Genomic DNA, 9,395 nt, shown 5'->3' on the forward strand with positions numbered 1-9,395 from the left:
GTAAAACAACAACAACATGTAAAGCTTCACTACTGATTTGAATTCAGTTTCAGAATCTTCAGGACCAGAAAATGTTCCACATAGAGAAAGATCATGGATGATCAGGTTCCTTAGAGTACAGCACATGAAAACAAGACTGAAGAAGGCTCATAATGCTGTTCTCTTTTCCACTACTAAGATTCCAAATTGTTTTTAGTGTAACCCTCGTTCCCATATATTCTATTTCCGGTATCTCCACCATTTTATTTGGACTCTTCATGATTCATAAACTAGCCTGTCAACTGCTAAACAATGATGAGACAGTTTTAAAGCTTTATGAAAGATGAAATCCCTAATAAGACATTTGAAAATGATACTTCTAAACTGTTGTGATTCTTTTATTAACTGCATATTCCTTACTTAAAAAATAAAATTGGTATCTGTATTAAAATGCATACAGAAAGATTAGGCTAGGATCACTTTTAACCTCAAGCTCACCAATTTTATACAAGCAGTACTGAAGAGAATCAGACACTGAAGCTGAGTCTCTCATGGTCAATAAGGCAGATCCAGATCATGAAATGAAAGTGAGGGTTATTTCACAGACAAGCCAGCAGAAAGAAACAGAGAACAGGAGAAAACTTCCTTCTTGATGTTTGATGACTGACGACTTCCCCAGGGAAGTGGTCATGGCACAGAGCCTGCCAGAGTTCAAGAAGTATTTGTACAATGCTCTCAGACACATGGTCTGATTTTTTGGGTGGTCCTTTGGGGACTCAGGAGTTGGACTCAATGATCCTTGTGGGTCCCTTCCAACCTGGATATCCTACAATTCTGTATTCTGTGACTGTGGGATCCCAGTCAGGTTGGGGCCCCAGAGGAAAGTTTCTTGGGCCCCAAGAAACTCAAGGTACCTCCCGAAGTGAGCAGCTGCTCCTGGAACACCCAGAACCTGGATCTGTTGACCAGAAAGTTGATCCTGGCACCTCCTGCCGATGGTCTGACTGCTTTTCCAAGTTCTTAGGATCCACTGCAGACAGTAATCCAAATGCTACATTTGGGAAAATGAGAATGTAAAGCATAACTTATTTAAATTATTTTCTTTCCCATTGTCACTGGCAGAAGGCCCAAAAAGAACAAAGAATAAGCTAATTATCTTTTTTATGGTTTAGACCCTAGCCATATATGGGTAACAGTAGAAATACTGTGCTCAAAGTACTGTCAAATATACAGGGTAAACACACCTGTACAGAGATTATTATCTCCATATAATCTCGTAAAATTACTTTACTACTTTGTTTCCCTTAAAACACGAGGAGAAACATTAAACAGGTTTTCACAATTGACAATCCTTTAAAGTCTAGAGGGTGCTTTTTGGAAAGAACAACAGCAAAACCCACATACATTAACAGGGCACAGCCAGCCCATTGACCAGAATAGGAATGGAATTTTGTCTGCCTGGGGAAGGCTGCTTAGCAATCTTTTTAATGAAGTCCCAATTTGCCAGAATAAAACCTTTTTACAAGACTACACCCGTTCTGACAAAGCTTGGTCTACATGTAAATTCTCTAATTTGGGGTCAAAACTAGAGAAACTTTTAATTATTCATGATTAAGATCAGGGATTGCTTTTTCTTTTTTTCCCCTCCTACACTCTAATCACCTGCAGACAGAGACATCCTGCTACCCCAAGCAGCACATCAAATGGAGAAAGCATATGTTAAAGTTTTTAGACAGACACTGTTTTGTCATGATGCGCACTGGAAAGCTCAGAGGGGAGGGGAATTTGTGTTCCTTTTTTTTTTTTTTTTTTTTTAAATTTTGTTTTGTCAGTGGTAGCTGTTGTTTCTTTTTTTTTTTAATAACAATTTTCCACACAGCCCTAAACAAACTGATTTTCCCAATATTAACACTCAGCCCAACAAAGATTAATTAACTGCGGGCAGACATTTAACTCAATGGGAATGCTCACTGTACATTACTCTTAGCTTGCACTTGAAGAACTGGGGTCTTATACCAGGCAACTTCACATTGGTGGATAAATTCTCATGTGCGGGATCAAAGATAAAGTTTTCACTGTCTATACGAAGTAACATGCTACATGAAATTTATACAAACTCAAAGCCCTTAAGATAGCTATCTCCAGACTAAGGTCAAATTTCTGCAGAGCCAGGAATATAGGAGTCCTGCTGCAAAAGCTTGCTAAGCTTGAAATTTCAAGCATGAAAAAAAAAGACAGACATATAAATGCACACAGACTCTGTTTTTTCTCCTGTTCTCTCTGACAAAAATTTAAACTTACACACACTATAAAAAATGTATTAACCCAATTAAAAAACATGAGAATAGGCACACACTTTTCAATGTTCATACACACACTTTCTGTTCCTGTTTTCCATGTCAAACCATTTAAAATAGAGCAGATTCCAAAAAGCACTTGTTTTTTGGGGATGTATAAAGCATCTGATTCAGTACTAACATAGCTCCCCTTCACCTTGTTCTACCATCACTGGATTAAATTGCAAATAAGGCTAATACATTGGTCAGCACAGGCTCTTTTAACCCTTCAGCAAGGGACTGAAGAATAATTACATTTGCGTTTAAGTTTTCCCCCAAGAAGCTAGGGTTTTTTGCACAAAATCATGCCAAAGGTCAATGGTTAATCCCTTATTACTTCTCAGCATTACTTATTATTAGCCAAAAGCTCTCTTCTTTTCAAAAGCCAAGATGAGGAGAAAAGTCAAAGTTTCAGAAAGCATTGGATGAGATTTGGTTCTTGCCTCTTTTCCACCAAACAGAGAACAGGGAAAAGGAGGGGGGGGGGGGGGGGGTGGAAATGCCATGAGACTCCTACCTTACACAGACCCAGACCTGAGATCTTACATAAAACCTAGACTTGTACCTCTGAATGCACAAACCAACTATTCTGGAATCAGTCTCCTTGGGCTGACCAAAATTCCAGCCTGGAAGCCTTTCCAAGTACAAGTTTCATCAAAACCAATATGCTTGCACAAACAGCTTCTGTTCAGTGAATCCAGTGAGAATTCCTCAGTCACAGAGTTCTCACCAGTGCCTGAAAGACGAGTGTCATCCTGAAAAAGCTGCCTATCCTGTTTTTGGCATACAGCTTCTACAAATCTCACCCTGGAAGGCACACTTTCTGTAATCAAAAACCTACCCGATGCTACCAGTCTCCATTTCTTTATTTCGGTTAATAAACCTACTAATCTGATACCTAATTACCAACCAAAAGAGAATGTAAAGGATTTTAAGAGTATTCAAACCCATTACTAATGCCAGAAACACAGTTAACACTAACAGCTTTTAACCGCCCAGGTCTTATAGCACTTCCCAAGGCAAAGTCTGGGGATTCCCTAAATCAGAAGGAACAAAAAGGAAAGCAAGCTTGACCACTCTATCAGACACAGCTCAGGATCAAACAAGCACACTTTGGAAACGTTTGGAGTAGCCTAGTAATTTATTCTCAACTTATTTGAGGAATACAGACTGCTTTAGAGAAGAAAAAAAAAAAATCACCTACTCAAGACTCCTACAAACTGCTGTTTTAGCACATTTACCACAGAACGTCAGGATTAATTAAGAATAAAACTACTCAAGAAAAACAGAGATCACACACTGCAAAACCAAGCCTGACTAGAATCTCATTTCCAACAATTTTGTCATCAAGAGAAACAATCTATGTATTGCTTTAAATAATACCGAATGTCCTTGAGGAACAATAACCAAGGTATTAACTCTGTGGTCTCAAATCCTGACACTCATCAATTTATCTGCTAGCTGTGTTCACCACATTATCTCAAGACCATTAAAACCTTACACAAGTCCTCTTACAGATCTGTATCTCATACCGTGCAAGCTAAATAATACAAATACAACTGCTGATTAAATACTGCTTTGGAAAGCAAAGAAAAATACCACATATCCGTATGGTTTACCTAACAATACTCAGAGGTTCATTTTCATTGTTTAACTTTTTTTTTTTTTTTTAAACTAGAGACCACTTAATGAGCTATGAAAAGAAAACAACACTGTAACATCTATTTATACCTTCATTGCCAGAGAAAATGGCTCTTATCCAAAACTTTTACAGCAGTTTACAGCAAAATTATTTGGTGTTTATAACAAAAAGCCCACTTACTTTACAAATCTAAGATTTTCTAGAACTGCCAACCTACTGCACTTGGCAAATCACAAAATAAATGACTGTTTCATCAGAAGACCAGAAAGTTCATGTGCTCTGTGTGCACTATATACGTGTATACACAATAGGAAGCAATGTTTGGAGAGCAGCACCTGGATACCTACATATGACATCTTCAGGTTGGGATTAACTGCAAACAAGATTATTTTTCATACTCTTTCAATGGAGTTTTAAAGTCAGAGGAACAATGACAGAGCTAACATGCTTGCATCCGCACTAAACAAAGATTTATGTTTAACTTACATACTTTTCTTGGCAATGTAGCAACCCAGGAACAATTTCTTAGGTAACATGTGGCTTACATCTTTTTCATAAATGAAGCAGGGTTCCTGAGAATTCAAAGTGTTACGTGAGTGATTAAGGACATTGAAAAGGGCAAATCATTTCTAAGTATTTTATCTCGATATTTTCCAGAAAAAAATAAATAATGACAAATAATAGTTTATTTTAAAAAAGAAAAAAGAAGAAAAAATAAAGTCCTAATAGTAAAGATAGGTCCTTGAAACTCTATTACAGCCTTTAATGAACAGCAGTCAGATTTACAAAGCCATACACCTAAAACCTTGCTGAAATTATCTGGAGCTGCAGATGTTTATTGTTTGCATGCCCATACATGACAGAAGAGTAGAAGACCATGAAGACTGGTAGAAGAAAAAATCTGGAATAACTTTTACTTAAGCCAATTTAAGAAGTCAGAAAGCTAAATTTCTAACTCTGATCTGAAAATTTTAATTCTCACAATAGGCAGTCTAAATCAGATTCTGCCTCGTTGCCTTTTTAATGTCAGTCTATGTAGACTCTAGCAACGTTTGTGCAACTTTCTTTACATATTTGATCTACTAGACAACATCTCACACACTATTAGCTTCCCATTTTCATCCAGGGCAATAATTCAAGGCCAGTTTCTTGAGGTTTTGGTTTTAACCATCAGGAGAGGGTAAAGTGGGTGAGCCGTTTTTGTTTTAGTATATTAGTAAGCTACTGGGAGAAACAAAAAGCTGCAACACTAAAGAAATGCAAAGTTACAGCATTTTAAATATTTGTTGCAAAACTAATTGTTTTAAAATGAATTTCTACGAATTTCTGTTAGAACATGCTCATATTTTTATTTGTAATCCAATTATTTCTAAACAAAAATGCAGAAATATCGATAGCAGAAGGAATCTACTGTGAATCACCCTGTTGTACAAGAAGAATATTTAAGTGGTATGAAGCTGCCTTTTAAACATGGACAATGAATATTCCATTACAAGCACAATCTTCTTGTTTTTCTAAAAAAACACACTACTGTATGTATGCATCTCACCATCTGAAATTCTCACAGAAAAATTTCAAGACTCTTTTATTTTGCTAGGAAGCCTCTAGGAATCATAGAAGCGTCTCACAAGAGGCGTTCATAAGAACCTGGGAGCTCTGCATCTGTACATCTATTGTTTTCTGAAGACTAGTATTTCCAGAAAATAAGCATATATTAAAATGGAATGAAATTAAATTTTGGCAGAAATACAAAGACGAGGTACATTGCCAGATATTGCTATTTCACTTAAAAAAATAATAGAAAGCAAACTCCAAGTTCTGTACTTCTTTGAACACTTTTGAGAAATATAGAGTTAAATTGCATAAGAACTCTCTATTCTCCTTTTTAATCCCCATCCTGCCCACTTTCTACTCAGTACACTTTAGTATTTGCACTGCCAAGTTGCATTATGTTTACTTTCATACTCCTAATACTATATTTGCCTCCTTGAAGGATCACAAGCCTCTCTGGTTGTTGCTAATACACATTAGAGCACTACCAAGAGAAAGCTGGGACACACCAGCTAAGACCAGTCTCTTTTTCATCTACTTTATGTTATCACTCACCTCCCTACAACACTGCACTACCCAAATGCTACCAAAATAGCACAGTGTAGCCCTAGGAAGGAAGTACAGCAAATAAGGCAGGGGAGTAAGGAATTACTCTGGACTGTGGCCTCAGTTTTGCTAGCAATGATGCAGCAAATATGTAGCAAATATGTAGTCAACTCAAGGCAACACTACTAGGAAAACTTTTTCAAACAGGGATGTGCCAGTTACTGTATGAATATAAGTCTTCATAATAGCACAAAGAATTAACTTTCTTCTCCAGAAGAACTCCTGATTAAGAGTTCACTCTCTCACTCCACCACGCTAGGCAGAGCTGGGATGTGTAATCCACCTGCAGAACAATGTGGACCAAGTTATTATTTTGTCAAAACTTCCTTCTCTAGGAGTAACCCAAGGTATCTGATTGATCAACTTCACAATGTCAGAATAAATAAACTAACAGCACAATATAAATTAACGTGGTTGTGTTTTTTTTTTCCTGACTTCATAATGTCAACTTTTTGAATTATGCAATATTTTCCTGAAAACGCAAGAACACTTTGATGCTGCACAAATGAAGCACAATGAAGACACTCACAAAAGCTCTAGAAACAATACAGTGTTTCTTCCCTACTACTCCACAGCCTTGCAAGTTAGCAAATGCAGATATCTCTACATAACACTACACTGTGATCACTCATACTTAATTTCAAGGCTTAGTTTCATTGAATTTTAATTGGGGGTGGGCAAAATATGTCTGTTTCAATGTCATAAGGCAGGATTATAGGGAATAGGTGCTGAATTCAGCATACACAACAAGTGAACCTGCTTTAAGTAAAAGTTCAGTTCCATCGTGTGATGCCATAATAAGAAATATACAATGGGAAATGAAAACTCCATTAAAGATTCTCTACGTGAAAGTAAGCACTTGAAAACGCTGAAATCTGCCTTGGTAAGTTACATAGAAAAGTGTGAGCTACGTTTACTGTCTTGCTGCAGAAGACTCCAAAAATACCTAGATATTCTCCAGTGGTTTAAGTCTTCTGGCCCAGCTAGAGTAATTTATCCCATAGCTACACTGAAGCTTCCACATTTTCTACAATCCAAGGACAGGATTATCAACATGAAACAAAATAATGCTATTTTTTCTACCCACGGCAGAAATGCAGATGCATTATACCTCAAGTACTCCTGTAGCTCTCTAAGAAAGGAGGCCTGCAGCAGGTATTTTTAACTACAGGTGTATTAAGAGGTTGGACGTGGTGTAAGCATTACTGGCAGGTAGGAAAGAGACCTAATCATGAAAGGGCCCAAGGATTTCATAACTGGAAGTGGCACTTTCCCTATCTGAAGTGTGTTCTACTGCCAATGCCTCCTCCTTTGACAAAGTAACATTCTCTGCTGGAACACACCACCTTCCAAGTGAATGTGTTTGAAAACACAGGGAGAAAAGATGAAAGAACCAAGGAAAAAGAAAGTCGTGGTCAATGCATCTCACATCACAGCAACATTCTCTCCATCTCCTAAAACTTCAGTGTTTTGGAAAGGCGTTTTTCTCAGGCACATGAGTGGACATGGGCCAGAACCAGTTGTTTCTGACAGAAGTGGCACCACTGGGGAAAGAGAACGCAAGAGGCAGTTTGAAGAACAATGAAAGCCAGGAAAGTTTTGGGGTTTTTGGTTGCTGATGTTTAAAAAAAAAAAAAAAACAAAAAGTGTTAAGTTTTTTAAGCTTTTAAGTGCTGCCTGTCACAGAGAGCAACGCTCCACCCGCCCCTTCAGGAGCCCTTGGCGTACCCTCGGCTAACAATAACATGACATTCACAGCTTCACCTTCCCCACAGCTCCTCCAGAGCGCAAGCCCCCGCGGCAGGGGCACAAAATGCCACCTCTGGCCACCCGCCCTGCCCAGGACGGGGACCCCAAAGCCGAGGGCGGACGGGCGGGCGGGGAGGACGCAGCCTCACCCAGCCTGGCCCCAAAGCGGGGCTGCGGGCAGCGGCCGGGGGCCGAGCCCCCCGCCAGGGCGCTGCCCCCCGCCGTGCAGGCCGCGCCGCAGCCCCGCTGCCTCCGCAGGGCCTGGCGGCGCCGCGGGCTCGGGGAGCGGCGCAAACAAAGGGAGAGGAGAGGAGGAGAGGAGAGGCCGGGGCCGGGCGGGCGAGCCGAGCCCCGCGCCGGGCCCATCACCGGCTGTACCCCCGCGGCCACCACGGGACGGGACAGGACGGGGAGGGAGGGAGGGAGGAGGGGGCGGCCGGGCTCGGCGCGCCCGCTGCCCGGGGACGCTCACCCAGCGGAGGCCGCGGTGCCCCGCTCCCGGCGCGGGCCTCTCCTTCCCCGGGCACCTCGGCGGCGCGGCCCGGCCTGCGCCGGCATCCGGGCTGGGTGGCGAGCAGCCTCCCGGGCGGCGGAGCGGGACTCACCGAGCCGGAGGAGGAGGAGGAGGATGAGGAGGAGGAGGAGCTGGCGCTGCTGTTGCTCCGGCGAGGCCCGGCCCGGCTCCGGCTCCGGCTCCCTCCCTCGCCGTGCCGCCGCCGCCTCCCTGTTCCTGGCGCCGCCGCCGCTTCCTCCGCCTCCTCTGCCCCCACCCCTCCGTCCTCCGAGGGGCGCACGGGGGCGGCGAGCCCGCGATGGCCGCAGCCTGCCGCAGGCCGCCTTCAGCCCGCCGGCAGGGGCGGCGGGGCCCGGGCCGCCCGCCCTCCTCTTGCCGAGCCCTGCCTCCTCCGCCGCCTCCTCGCTTGCCCCGGCCGGGGCGGCCGGGCCCCTTCTTCCCTTCTTTTCCCTTCCCTTCGTTCCCTTCCCCGTCCCCGGGCTCGGCCGCTCCGCGCCGCGGGGCTCGGGCAGGCTGCGGGGAGCCTGCGGGGGGCGGCCGGCGCCTGCTCGGGGCCTTCCCTAGCGCCCGGCCCCCTTCTTCCCCCGGCTGCTGCAGGCTCTCCTTGCCTGTGGAACCTCATAAATAAAGTACACAGCGAGCTGCTTGATCTGTTTTCTTTCTGTGTGTCTCTTAATTTCCCCGCTTATTTTTGGCGACTCTGCTCGTGCTGCACCTCCGGAGGGGCTCCCCCCACACACACACCCCTGACCCCTCCTGTGCCTCTGTGCCCCCTTCGCCTCCCTCGGCCTGAGAGCGATGTGCGAGAAGAGGCATTTTCATGTTGAACTTTCCTTCGCGGGTTGCCCACAGTGCTGCTAAACTCCAGCCACATCAGCTGTGCCAGAGAAACTTCAGCCAAGCAGGCTGCTTGCTTGCTGGCCGGCCCTTTTTCAAAAACAAAATGAAGAGCAACAAAACAATTTCTAATTTAGGATGCGTGAAACTGGCAGAAGTGAATAGCAGAGGGTGAGATTTT

General features: G+C 43.2%; 1 protein-coding gene across 3 annotated transcripts in view; it reads right to left on the reverse strand.

Annotated features, from left to right (window-relative positions):
* SOCS6 (suppressor of cytokine signaling 6) overlaps nucleotides 1-9,032 on the reverse strand; it is a 31,672-nt gene extending 22,640 nt beyond the window's left edge. Inside the window, exon 1 of one of the 3 annotated variants that reach the window (XM_084509955.1) lies at nucleotides 8,469-9,032. The gene's annotated coding sequence lies outside the window, so the exon portion shown is untranslated. The other 2 variants (XM_084509956.1, XM_084509957.1) reach the window with 2 other exon arrangements.
* Nucleotides 9,033-9,395: the final 363 nt, after the last annotated feature.

The sequence above is a fragment of the Aythya ferina genome, assembly GCF_964211825.1.
Source record: "Aythya ferina genome assembly, chromosome: 2".
Classification (NCBI taxonomy): Eukaryota; Metazoa; Chordata; class Aves; order Anseriformes; family Anatidae; genus Aythya; species Aythya ferina.